The following is a 14273-nucleotide window of genomic DNA, read 5'->3' on the forward strand; positions in this document are numbered from 1 at the left end:
AGATTTGGTAGCAAATGTATTTTATTAATGAAGGATGAAATGGATAACGTTTATAAAATAGTCTTTCATGGTAAGTCTGAGAAAAAGGTATTCTAAAGACCAGCGTCCAGAGGCCCATCCCCTTGTCTTTATTTCTTCTGCTCCTGCCCAAGGTCAAGATTCATTATCTCTAACTTGGATCCTTAACATAGCCTTCATTCTTTCTGATGTCCTGCACTCTCATTATGGTGCGTCTAGGAGTGAATTTCTGTTTTCTCTCCTGATGAGAATTCAATGGGCTTCTAGTACCTGTGGATTGGTGCATTTCATCTGCTTGGGAAAATGTTTGGCCATCATCTTCTTTCCCATTTCTCACTCCTGTCCTTCTAGGATTTAAATTAAATGTATATTAGACTTCTTCACTCTATTCATTGTGTCTCTTATCCTACATTTCTCTTCATAAAATTCACTTCTCCAGGTAGAATTCTGGATGATTTCTTTTGATCTATCTTCTAATTCAATAATTCTCTCTTAGGTTTATTTCTCTTCATCACATTTATCATCATCTAATGATTATGTTTAGCCTTGTGTTGAACGCATCCATTGAACCCTCAATCGTTATATTTTTTTAGTCCTAGATGTCCTATTTGATTCTTTTCCAAATTGACTATGCCACATTTTAGGATTTTCTGTTCCCTGAGAATATTTTAAAGCTTATTTCTTAATTTTTTGAACTATAGTAGGCCATAGTGATTATAGTCTGGGTCTCATAATTCTGATATCTGAAATATTTGAGAATTTGTTTTCATTGTCTATTTTTTCTTTGGGCTGTCACTTACAATATATTTTTTTTGCTTATGTGTCCACTTATCTTAGACTGTGTGCCAATATATTGTTGAAAAATTATTTATCAGACTGATTTCAGGCATGGGAAGACAGAACCTTCCTGCAGAGAGCATTTTCACCTGCTTCTGCTAAATGCCTGGGGTCACTACCTGTCCAAGACCACTTTAATCCAAGTTCAGGGCTTGAAGTTCCTCAGACCACTCTGGTGATGGATACCTAGACTGCAAGTCCATGCCAGGGCTTGTTGCTTCTGGTTCACCATTATCCCAAAGGGGTAGCCACTTCTTTTCAGCTTAGAGTGGCTGGAGGGCTTATCAGATCTACTCAATGGGGGTGAGGACTTCAACTTTTGGTCTCTTTTCCCATCAGGCCGCCAAAACCACAGCTCAGTGTCACAGGTCTTTCTTCTGGATCCAGCTAATGCCCTCAGGCAAAAGTGGCTTTGAGTGCTGGGCTTTCCTATTTGGGTTTTTGCTTTCTTCTAGATTTTAGCCTCAGAGTTTCTTAGCGCTTAATGGAGATAATTTCTTTTCACATTTCACCCAGTATTTTTTAGTTGTCCTCATTGCGCTGGTGAGTGCAAATGACTTAGCCTGCCATTACTCGGAGCAGAAGTGTGCACCACCCTCCTAACTTCTCTCCTTGTCCCCAGGCTCTCTTTCTTCCAGTTCTTCCTCCAGAAAGTAACTGAAAGTTTCTTCCTGATGGTGTTATTTTCCTGCACAAAGCCTCCAAAAGCTTACTGTTGAATGTAAGATAGAAATCAAATTCCTTAGTTTGGACAATCAGATCTAAAACTCTCTTTCTGAGAAACTACTGTATAGCACAGGGAACTCTACCCAGTACTCTGTGGTGACCTAAATGCAAAGGAAATCTAAAAAAGATGGGATATGTGTATACATATAACCGATTCATGTTGCTGTAAAGCGGAAACTAAGACAACATTGTAAAGCAACTATACTTCAATAAAAATTAACTTCAAAACAAGAAGAGATGGAAATGAAAAATGGAGTATGTGGAATAGGTTATGGAGAGAAAGGTTGAAGATGAAAAGTTCTCTGCCAGTCAATCAGAAGACTTTGAACTTTTTAAAGGAAGAAAATGATGTGATTTTATTTGGGTTTACACATGGCACTTTGTGGGCAGTATGGAAATTGGGTAGGTGTCCTAAAGAGAATGTTTGCATTCCCCCCAAATCTATGTGTTGAAATACTAATCCCCAAGATAACGGTATTAGAAGGTGGGGTCTCTGAGAGGTGCCAAGGTCAAAAGGGTGGAATCCTCATGAATGAGATTAGTGCCTTATTTAAGAGGGTCCAGAGAGATACTTTGCCCCTTCCACCATGTGAGGACATCGTGAAAAGTTGCCATCTATGATCCAGGAAGTGGCCTTCGCCAGACACCAAATCTGCTGGTGCCTTGATCTTGGACTAACCAGTGGCTAGGACTGTGAAAAATAAATGTTTGTTGTTTATAAGTAAAAAAAAAAAATACAGTAAAAGTCTCCCTCTTAGCTTCAGTTATTCACCGAGGAGGTATTTTCTGTGCACTGAATGTGTGGCCCTCATTAGGCCAGGTGCCACCTATTGTTTTGCTTCTTACCAATGTGGCCTCTTGCCTTACCTCCCAATCCACCTCATACTCTAGACAAACGGGAATATTCGCAGTCATGTGTCAGAGCTGGGTCAGAACACAGATGGGCTAACTCCTTGGGCTAACTCCTAGGTCAGTGACCTGTCCTCTACACCCTGATCCCATATTCATGTTTAATTCCATTCAATGTGGATATTTATGTACATTCTAATAAATGAACTCAACAAAAACTCAACAACTACAAATTGTACTAGCTATTTCATATTCCTTGCTGCCTTTGGGGCTCTTTGTCATGTGAGTGTGGGACGTAAGCTTTGGAAATAAATTCATTTTTGCCATCAAGTTTTTGGCCATCTCCATAGTCACAAGGACGCCTAGGAAAAAAAAAAACTTGAGGCTTGCTTTTCCTGTCAGTTGAGACACTGATTGCAGAATTTGATCCCAGGAATAGGAATAACCTGCTTCCAAACAAAACAATTCCCACATGTCAGTGGCTGCCTGAGATAACAGTTAAAGCTGACTTTCACTGGAAAAACACACTTTTCTGGAAGTGGGCCAACCTGGAGATAGGGTTCTAGTTTTGCATTTTGCCACTGTGTAACCTTGGGCCCATCCGCCCTCCTCTAGGCTTCAGTCCCCACCCCTCCCCGCCCATATACAATTCAGATGCTTGGACAAACGGATCTGAAATGGCCTTTTCATTTTTGACAAGCAAGTATTGTCTCTACGAGGATGCCTTAGTGACTAGAGACAAGGGGTTCAGGATTAAGAGCAGTAGGGCTGAGCTCAACTGACCCACTGCTGTTGTGATAGTTAGTTATAGAGAGATCCCCCACATAAGTAAGTGGGTTAGTTCCATGCGGATCCGCCACATAAGTGAGAAGAAATCACTTACTGCAATAGAAGGAAAAAGAGGGGGAAAGGAGAGGGGAAACGAAGGTGTGAAGATGCTCTGCTGGTGAAGAGAAGGAAGGAAAATGAGAGACATTTAAAAAATGTGTGATTCTAAAATGGTAAAAAATAAATAAAACAAAAGAAAAATAAAGGGGGTGCTGGAGAAGGGGTCAAGGTGGGGTAAAGAGTTAAATTTTTAGCTGTACAAAACACTCAGCCACCCCAGGAAGTTCCATGCAACTAATGCTTTGCAACATGCTGGGCACAAGCAGTCCCAACTCTTTTCACCAAATACTGAAGGAAAGGCGAAGGGGGAGAATGTTTGTTTGAATATTCTAGTTGACCAAGAGTGAACCTGAAATCCATTTTGATTTCAACACTTTTACATGGCATGCCTCACGAGGTCCAGCGCTGGTGAATATGACTGAGGTTGATCTGCTCATTGCCCATCTGGCTTATGTGCTCTGAAGAAGCCTCTTTCTGACCTTGCTTCATCAAGTTACCTGAGATGGGAAGGACGAAGAGTAGTGAATGAGTGAAAGCATTTCCTCTTTCTCTGAGATATTTCTATTCTCCGTGGCAATGTTCAGGGTAGCGGAAAGAATAGAAAACCTCTAGCAAAAATGTAAGGCTTTTCCCCCCCCATGCTGGGCCAGAATGCTGGAGCGTTAGAGTGGCCTGCTCTCCAGGGACTCACTGCCTTGAAGATCCGATACACTGACCGTTGCCTTCTTTTCCCCTTCAATGCCGTCAGCCAAGAACCCTCACTTCAACTGTGCATCCCTTAGCTATGGGAGGGGGACTCCTGGAGCCCAATTTCTGTCCTGATGATGGGCCAGAGCCGTGTCAAAAAACGCACTGGTTGCACCTCCTCTATGCCTTCCAGAGGACAGGCACTCTGGTTCACTGGAGGCCCGAGGGTCTGGGAATGACCACCAGTCAACTATGTCCTGATTCCTCAAAGGTGTTCAGTACTTTCAAACTGCAGATAGAGCCTGGGTGGTCAAATTACTTCTTTCACCACAAAAAGCAAACTCGTGGTCATACGCTGTTTCAAGTGAAAAGCATATTTTGCGTATATGCAGAAAGGAGGCGCAGGGCGGGGTGCCCCACGCCGCCGACCCCCGGCCCAGCTCTCCAGCTGCCAAGGAGCTGGAGCTGCGACTGACCCAGGAATGACTGCAGACGCCAGAAGGAACAGAGGGCTGGGCGGCACACAGGCTGTGCTAGGAGGCGGGACCGCGCATCTATTTGAAAAGCTCCCGGCGCATGCCGGATTGGCTAAGCTCGCTTGCCGTGGGGTGGGCGGAGCCAGTTGTGCGCCGGGCCTCGGGCCCGCCCAGCGGCAGCCGGAAGTGCTTCAGACCCTGCGCTGTTGGCAGCGGCCGGGTGAGTGGTCCGATTGGTACGTGGAGTGAAGCTGCTGGGCTGCTGCTCTTCTTGCCGCTGCCAGGCTCAGGGACGCTGGTCCACCCCCACCCTCCGCGCTCCCCTTGGCCTCGATGTTCTCACCTTACGGGCGGCTCTTTGCAGAAGCACGAGCTCCTCGCCCCGCTCCTCTTAGTTATCCCGCGCCCCCCCTCGTCTTTCTCCCGGTCCGCAGCGGTCTCCAGGGTTCTTGGACGGTCGGAGCTATGGCGTCCCGACATGCGGCGGGCCGTTGTTTCCCTACTCATCAGGACCCGGCCCTTGGAGGGCGACGACCCCCATCCCAGCTGGAAATTCCACTTTGGCTTCTAACCTCTCCCCGCCTGATGTTCCTGACGTCGTTCTGGACTTCTTTGATTGGTAAGCGGGGTCGCCAGGCTGCCATGAGCTGGGAGGGCGGTGGGTGAGTGTGCGACCTCTTAGAAGGAGACGGCTGGAGCAGACGTGGGCATGGGCTTTTGAACGGCTGCCCACGCGCGCTGCCTGCTGGCCAGTCCCAAGAGGAATTGGTGGTGGGGCTGGGCACGTCCAGCTGCGATGGAGCGCCCTTGTTTCAGGCCCTGTGTTGCCGCGGTACCAAATAGCGCTGAAATGGCGGGGGTCGGGGAGCTACCGCCCCAGGGTCCACCCCTCCATCTCCAGGGACTGAGTTCTCCTCAGCCAGGTATACTGACCCCTGGGTGTGAGTGCGCGGGGAGGGGGTGATGGTGCGGTGAGGGCCAAAGTTAGTATTCCGCCGTGCTGAGTTGACGGCTGGTGAAACTGGGAGGGCCTCGAGCGGCCTAATCCCAGATTCCGCTGCCCACTCTGCTCCGCCAGATAGGGTCCTCTAGCAACAGCCCTTGTTATTAAATGCACCGGATGCATTCCTGCTTATTATCCCTGAATAGTGTTTCCTTGTCAGCCAGCAGAACGATTCAAACAAGCCAATCACATCCTTGCTTAGGCACCAGGGTGTACCTCACCCTCTTAGTACTGCAAAGCCCGCTTCCCACAGACCCTTCTGGTTCACGCTGTTCCAGAATGCAACCCCAACATGTCCTGCATGGCCTGCGATGTCCTCCTCTCCTGGGCTCCCCAGGAGGTGGGTCAGTGGGCCTCTGAACCTGTCCCCATAACCACCCAGAAGGTCTGGACCACTCATGATTAGATGGAGATAAAACCCACAGCTGTAAATTTGCACTGCTAGAATTCTAAAATATTCTGACGGAATTTGTACAGAGAGAAAAGACAAAATAATGATAATAATAATTCCATGCAGTGCAAGTGGCAGCACCATAGCAGAAGATGGCTTCAGTCCACCCACCTCTGGCTTGGGGGCCCAGCCATTTTCTGCTGTGCCACTCTATTGCGTATGCCTCTGTTGCAGTAGAAATCCTGATCATCCTAATGATAGGGAAAAGCAACCATGGCACTTTTGTGATGCAGTGATGAAATTAAACGCAACTTAAACCAGAGTCCTTAAAACTTATTAAGCAACCATTGCCATAGGGGAGGCCACTAACCCTAATGAAACTGATCTGATGCTCTCTGAAGGAAGAAATCTATAAATATGAGCAGATTAGAGAGGACACTGCCCTCACACACACACAGACACACACACACACACACACACACACACACACACAAAGTATATCCAGTGACAAACAAACAAGCAAAAAGAATCAGGGAGAAAGAAATCAGAAAACTTGAATACAGAGGGAGGAAACAATTTAAATTGGTACAAAGGTCCACAGTTTAATCCAGTTGGAAATGTAGAATTCGCTAAAAGAATTTATAGCCTGGTGAGACCTTTGTCCTTGGCAGACAGCTGTCTTCTCACTGTGTCTTCATATGGCTTTTTCTTTGTTCAGTGTGGGGAGAGAGAGAGCTCTGTGGCTTCTGTTCCTCTTCTTATAAGGATAACCCCCTATTGGATTAGAGCTCCAAGCTTATGACCTTGCTTAACCTTGAAGGTCATACCTCCAAATATAGTCACATTGAGGGTTAGGGCTTCAACATACCAATTTCAGGGGAACAGAAATCAGTGCATAACATCTTTTTTTTTTTTTTCCTTTTGGCTGTGTTGGGTGTTCGTTGCTGTGCACGGGCTTTCTCTAGTTGCAATGAATGGGGGCTCCTCTTCGTTGAGGTACACGGGCTTCTCACCGCAGTGGCTTCTCTTGTTGTGGGGCACGGGCTCTAGGTGCACGGGCTTCAGTAGTTCTGGCCCGCGGGCTCAGTAGTTGTGGTTCGCGGGCTCTAGAACTCAGGCTCAGTAGTTGTGGCACACAGGCTTTGTTGCTCCACGGCATGTGGCATCTTCCCAGACCAGGGCTCGAATCCGTGTCCCCTGCATTGGCAGACGGGTTTTTAACCACTGCATCACCAGGGAAGCCCCATTCCATAACATTTTTTTTCTTTTTTTAATAACATGTTTATGGGAGTTTAATTGCTTTACACTGGTGTGTTACTTTCTGCTTTATAACAAAGTGAATCAGCTATACATATACATATATCCCCATATCTCTTCCCTCTTGTGTCTCCCTCCCTCCCACCCTCCCTATCCCACCCCTCCAGGTGGTCACAAAGCACCAAGCTGATCTCCCTGTGCTCTGCGGCTCCTTCCCAGTAGCTTTCGGTTTTACATTTGGTAGTGTATATAAGTCCATGCCACTGTCTCATTTTGTCCCAGCTTACCCTTCCCCCTCCCCGTGTCCTCAAGTCCATTCTCTGTTAGGTGTGCATCTTTATTCCCGTCCTGCCCCTAGGTTCTTTATGACCATTTTGGGTTTTTTTTGTTTTTGAGATTCCATATATATGTGTTAGCATTACGGTATTTGTTTTTCTCTTTCTGACTTACTTCACTCTCTGTGACAGACTCTAGGTCCACCCACCTGACTAGAAATAAGTCAATTTGTTTTCTTTTTATGGCTGATAATATTCCATTGTATATATATGCCACATCTTCTTTATCTATTCATCTGTCGATGGACGCTTAGGTTTCTTCCATGTCCTGGCTATTGTAAATAGAGCTGCAGTGAACATTGTGGTACATGACTCTTTTTGAGTTATGGGTTTCTCAGGGTATATGCCCAGTAGTGGCATTGCTGGATCTTTTGGTAGTTCTATTTTTAGCTCCTTAAGGAACCTCCATACTGTTCTCCATAGTGGCTGTATCAATTTACATTCCCACCAACAGTGCAGGAGGCTTCCCTTTTCTCCACACCCTCTCCAGCATTTATTGTTTGTAGATTTTTTGATGATGGCCATTCTGTCAGTCCCTAACATCTTGATCTATGTTTTGGGTATCTGTGAGGCAAGTGATTCCCAGAGTTCTTTACCTCCAAGGGGACAACATTTAGGCAATGACCCAAGAGTTTATAAAAATGTGAAGATGGGCCCATTTGTTAGCCGGGGCATCGAGTACTAAAATGACTGAAGTTTGGTCAATTGTGCTGACTCTTTGGTCCTGTCCTTTATCATAGGCATCTTGGTTAAGGGATCGAAAGCAGTAATATGGATGATGGTGACCATACCATATGTAGTGTACAATGCCCAATATTGCCCACTCAGTTGTTTCCAAGGGGCTCCGCAGGGAGCCAAGAAGTCTGGGAGAGGGGTGTCTCCTTCTACCACTATCTCATCTGGCAAGGGACTAAGGACAGCTGACGCCATGCCCTCTTGCAAGAAAGATATGCCAGAAAGCTATCTGGTATCAAGGAGGCCTCAGTAACCATGCTGAGGTTTTGGGGTGCTGGTTCCATGATCTAAGGCATCCTGGGCACCTGGGTACAGAGGGTCACAGGCCCAGGGTCTGTGAGAACCTCTATTTTGAGGATGGCCCGGTATGTGGCTGACAGTTGACACTCTAATGGTTTATAATACAAGGCCAAGAAGGGCAGTTTCTTGCCTCAGTACCCCGTGGGCAACTTACAGCCATCATGTGTGGTCCAGAGATGCCATGGGGCATGAACAGAGGTTACGAAAGCCTCAACAATGAAGGAGCCTCTGGAGACACTACTGGGAGTGTCCAGTGATTTAGACTTGGACAGATTCTAGAGTTTTTTGTTGGAAGACGCCTTTAGCATTTCGTTAATATACATTCTTTTAGTATATTCTGGATTTCTAATTGGATTAAGTTATAAACAGAAACAGACATAAAACGATTTTATATATTGATTGGTTGATGGAAGTGTTGTAACCAGAGGCTCGCAGGAACCTAACCCTGTATTTCCCCTAGGAGCAGTGGTTTAGTAGTCACTGATTCATTACTTGTGGTGACTTTGTAGGACATATAGTGAACACACACACACATTGCAGGGACTGATGTTCCTTGGTCAACGTGTGAGAGTACATTAGGATGACAGTGATGCTCAGGGCCTGGTTCCCATTCCCATGCCCTCTGGGAGGAAAGAGCCCTGCTGAAGGTCTCAGGTATGTTGGGTGAGCACATCAGAGAGCTTTGGAAAGCCCAGCTGTCTGCAGGGCTCTGGCTGACTACTTGCGTATACTCAGCCAAGACACCTCCAGGCTGGAAATACATGATTAGTGAGAGAAACGCCAGCTCCCAGAATGAATGTCTTTGAGAAGACAGCCTTGAGGCCTAAGAGTGTGAAATGACTTTGTTGGGCGAGGGCCAGAAGGTTCTCTCTCTGTGTCAAGCCATATGCCCAGTCCTAAAAACAGAGGTGTACAAGAGCAAGGTTGACATGGGTATGACAAGAAAATGCCCAGGTGGGGAAACGTGACTTTGTGCAAGAGGCCGTAGACTTGTTAGCTCAGCTCAGGAGGGCACTGAGGGTGGAAGAGTACTTTTCCTGGGGCACTCAGCTGCCCCTGGAAGGACAGCCACCGACCTGGAGAGCTGTGTCCATTGCTGATTACAAACTGGGGCTCTTTAGGGGGTTGAGGTAATGCATTTTTCTGAGGGCTGCCCCCTGCCTGCTTCCTCTCCTCTCCACTTCCCAGAATGCCTGCTCCCGCTCCCGCAGCCCCTCATCCTGCTTGGTAACGTGGACGCAGTCTTTGTGCCCCATCCTCTGGATAAAAGCTGGGGCGGGGGAGGAGGAGTCTGCCTCACTGCGAGCTTCTGGCTGACTCACCGTGGGGAGAGAAGAAGGGGGTGGGGGAGAGAACGTGTAACCATACGACTATACATGTCTGCATGTGTGCAGGAGAAGGGAAAGCCCTGGAAAGGTGACAGCTGTGCTATTCTCTGCTGCTTGTCCTCTGGGAAACACTGTGGCCTTTACTGATGACCAGTGACTTCTCTGTTTCAGCAAAAACTATGCAAATGAAAGTGGTTCAGAAAGTTTTGGACAGGATGCTGATGGGATATGGTATCCATCTGAATCCACATATTGGAGGTAAACCACTTACAGATGTTGAGGGCTTTTTGTTTTTTTTGGTGAAGTATAGTTGATTTACAGTGTTGTGTTAATTTTGGGCACACAGCAAAGTGATTCAGATTTTATATATATATATATATATATATACATGTATGTATATATCTCCTTTTTCAAATTGTTTTCCATGATGGTTTATCACAGGATATTGAATATAGTTCCCTGTTCTATACAGTAGCACCTTGTTGTTTATCCGTTGTATATATAACAGTTTGCATGTGCTAGTCCCCAACTCCCAATCCTTCCCTCCCCTACACCAAGCCCCCCACCACCTTAGCAACCCCAATTCTGTTCTCAATGTGTGTAAGGCTGTTCCTCTTTTGTAGATAAATTCATTTGTAGACACCTGAGGTTTTTCTGTTGAGGAGAGCTGCAACACAGGAAGGCAGCCCACCATGTAAGCTTACCAGTGGCGCTCTCCCAGGCTCTACACTTTTGCCTCTTGAGATCCCACCTTCCTGACTTGCAGAGACCTGCAGTCGGGGTACTCCTGGGCTCCCAACCTCCAGGCCTTTAGCTCTGACCCTGGAATTTCTCCCACTTCTCTGGCTTCACATGCACGAGGCCTTCTGCTTGCTCCACACTGCCTTGAGAAGGTCCCACACGTGAAGTACACTCCCTGGTGTGAGTGGAGGAGCACTACCCCCAGAAATGGGCGTGCAGGCCAGAGGGCGCTATGGTGCTCAAGGTAGAATTTTCTGCTCCATCTGTCAGGCTCTATGGGGAGGGCAGTTGAGCACACCTTCTGTGCACCCTGGGTACTCACCATATAGAGTTTCTTCAAAACTGAGCACATGATCTCTGTCTAGTTTACGTCACCTACCCCGGACCCAGGTGCTTGCCCCTCTGTCCCCCAAGCCTTCAACTCCCAGCAGGTTGTATTTGTTTTACCTCCAGAAAACATCCCAAGTCTCTTCTTATCTCTCTGTTGATCATGAGCCACCCCCAGATCAGGCCTTGGGCATCTTCCTACTGAATTTCTGCAACAACTTCCCAGCCTCTCGTCGCCCTAATATTAGTGTTGCTCCCTCTAGTCCATTCAGCACACTGCAGTCAGCATGGTCTTTATAAATCAAGCCTGATTATGTCAGCAACATCTGATGACTTCAGCTGTCCAATGAAACCCAAACCCTTTAGCCTAGCATTCAGATTTCTAGAGCAGAGGTGAGAACTGGCAAAGAAAGAGAAATAGAAACCACCACGAAGCCAATGAGTCAGTTTCTTTCTGTATTCCCTCCTAGCCTTCCCCTTAGAAAGGGCAGCTAGCCTGGGCCACACAGCTTGAAGTGACAGGAAACCTACCCTAAGCCCACAGGACAGGAGTAGCATTCTTTGGCCCAGGGGACACCCAGGAAGCCTAAGCCAATGACAGAGAAAAGGAAGGGTACATTAATTAGAGGTTCTATGGGAGGTTGAACTAGATACCAACTCTGAGGAGCTAATGAACGCTCATAGTTCATATTTGTGGAAATGAATACAAGTCTTCTGAATATGCGGTGCCTCCACCCTAAAGAGCACACGGCTGTGAGGATTTGGCACTTGGGGGTAGACCAGTGAGGGCACCATTTGCCCTGGGAGCTACCTGGAAATCCAAGGCCATTGCCCTGGGCCCTGAGCTTTGGAGGTGGGTCCCCTGACTGTTGCTTTCCCTTTGCTGCATTGTTCCCTCCAGCGAGTGAGGGGATAAGGTGTAGCGCGCATGTTCCAAGGTGAGTGTGTGTGTACCTAGGGGCTGGGAGGCTGGGGTGGAGAAGGCAGAAAGCAAGCTCCTTCAGTAGCCTTACGTTAGAAGGACAGCAGTGGCTCTAGGTGGGGACCTTAGGGAGGAGAGCGAGGGCTAGAGGGCTGGGTATAGGGGAATTCAGGTGTTAGAGCACAGCCCCTGCCCCCTGTATGATATCGTTTGGGTCAATGGGCCCAAACACTGGTCGGTGTCAGGGAGTAGCTGCCTCCTTTCCTCCTTTCCATGTTCTCCTATATCTCAGCAGAGACTTAACAACCACAATTTAAAAACACCAAGCACATTCTCCCATTGTTTAAGCAAGATAGCATCTCAGCAGGCATCCAGGGCCAGAAGGAGGGAGCAGGGGCGAGGGTCAAGCTCTGGGGATCCTCAGGTGTGGATAATCTGCATTATCTCTGAGGCACCTCATCACCCTCTTTCAGACTCTGATCTATTTACACCTGCTGCCTAAGGTGGGAGGGGCTGGGTTACATTACTTTTTTGGAATGCAAACCTGGGACATATGAGAAAAAGGAGGTCCCTCGATAGATTTGGGCAAATATTCGATGAAGAGGGGAGTGCAAGAACAACTTTAGACTTTCTTTATACAGAAGGGGGCACTGCAGGTGCTAAGTCTGGGGATGTCGTGTTTGTGTGTGTGTGTGTGCGAGTGTGTGCACACGTGCGTGTGAGTGTGTGTACTTGGGGAGCAGGGAGGACAGTAGGTGGGGTAGTTGCTCTCTGAATGGAGTGTGTGGCAGGGCTGGGGGAAGCGGAGAACAAAGCCAAACACGTTGGGGCAAGGTGTGTGTCCTAGGAGGTAACTTCCCTGCCTGGCCTGCAACTGCAGCATGCTCTGGAGAGGAAGGAAGCTCAGCCCAGGGGGGCAGGAGAAGAGGAAGGTGAGCATCTGCCAGGGGCCCATAGGTACCACGGGAGCAAGGTTAAAGTTGCTGGGGGTGTCTCGCTGGGAGGAAAGAGCACCTGGATAGAGATTTGCAATTTGATTCTGGAAGAGAGTGAGACTCTAGCAATCAGGGAGTGAACATACCGGATTACATTTTGAATTGCTTTAATTGAAGGAAGAAAGAGGCAGCAGGAGAATGAGAGCTGACACTGGACAGAGTTGAGTAGAGACGTCAGGACAGAGAGGATGAGGGATGAGGGTAAAGAACAGTGAGGACAGGAAGGAGAACACTGCCTAGAGATAAGTGGTAGTCTCAAGAGCACTCAAAACCCATTCGAACCATTGCCTGCTCCACGGGCAGGTTGAGCCCGAGCCCATCCCCAGGTCTGTAAGGTTATCAGCGGCATGCAGGATCCAGGCGGTGGCACCTACCCTAGGAGAGTCACCTGCCATCACACCTGTTCCTCTTCTCAAGCAGGTCTTCAGGGAGAATGGGCCAAGGGCTTCAGAGTTTAGGGACCCCTAGATCTCCCTGTGAGGCCTCCCACTAGATTGAGTCGAACCTCTCTTTGTGTGTGAGGTGGAGGAGAGCCTCAGGGGTTAACCTGTTCTTCCTCTTCCCCCACAAGTTCGCAAGCAGAAGCCTTGGGAACTTTGTCCTGTTCAGGTTCAAAAAGGAGCTTTATTTTCCCTTAGAAGGAAGGGGCAGTGAGAAGAGGAGGAGGAGGAGCCAGGGAAAGCTAGCAAATCGGCTTCCCTCCGGGCAAGAGAACTGGAAGCCACAGTGTTGTGTAAAGCAGCTGCCTGAGGGCTTCGCCCAGCCCAGCACCTCCTATGACACAGGCACTCCCATGTCGTGGAGTGAAGGAATAAATGAGACATTTTTTATTCTTCCTCCCTTCGCCTTTCCTTTGAACCCTGAACCTGTGATAGACACTAGGGAGACAGACGTTGGAGCAGTGAAGTTCAAAGAGGAAGGGAAGTGGTTACCCGCACAACTTTTCTTGCCTTCCTGAGCTCATCAGAGAGGACAGTGATAGGTTATGGAGCTGAGGTCATCACTGCAAAGATGGGATTTAGTCACCTTATCTGGAGGCTTCTTGTCTTAGTTCTGGCCACTATAGCAAATATCCCATAGACTGAGTGGCAACAACAGACATTTATTTCTTATCCTTCTCGAGGCTGGGAAGTCCAAAACCAAGGTGCTGGGCATTTTGGTTTCCGGTGAGAGCGCTCTTCCTGGCTTGCTGATGACTGCCTTCTGGCTGTGTGCTCACATTGTGGAAAGAGAGAGAGTTCTGGCATCTCTTCCTCTTCTTGTAAGGGCACTAATCCCATCATGGGGAGCCCCATCACACTGTTAGGCTTTCAACATGGATTTTGGAGGGTACACAAACATGCAGTCCATAACACTTGTTTTTTTAAATTTATTTTAGGTTTTTGCTGTGTTGGATCTTCGTTGGCTGCGCGTGGGCTGTCTGCAGTTGCGGCGAACAGGGGATACTCTCCGTTGAGG

General features: G+C 47.7%; 1 long non-coding RNA gene across 2 annotated transcripts in view; it reads left to right on the plus strand.

The window, feature by feature from the left end:
* Positions 1-4650: 4650 nt before the first annotated feature.
* LOC111171058 (uncharacterized) overlaps positions 4651-14273 on the plus strand; it is a 39603-nt gene continuing 29980 nt past the window's right edge. The window contains exons 1-3 of one of the 2 annotated variants that reach the window (XR_016391306.1): positions 4651-5100; positions 10002-10088; positions 14194-14272. This is a non-coding gene — a long non-coding RNA (uncharacterized LOC111171058). The remainder of the gene's footprint in view (positions 5101-10001; positions 10089-14193; position 14273) is intronic. The other variant, XR_016391307.1, reaches the window with a different exon arrangement.

This window comes from Delphinapterus leucas, chromosome X, assembly GCF_059928025.1.
Source record: "Delphinapterus leucas isolate spDelLeu-1000000601 "Yukka" chromosome X, BTC_Dleu_Yukka2, whole genome shotgun sequence".
Taxonomy (NCBI): Eukaryota; Metazoa; Chordata; class Mammalia; order Artiodactyla; family Monodontidae; genus Delphinapterus; species Delphinapterus leucas.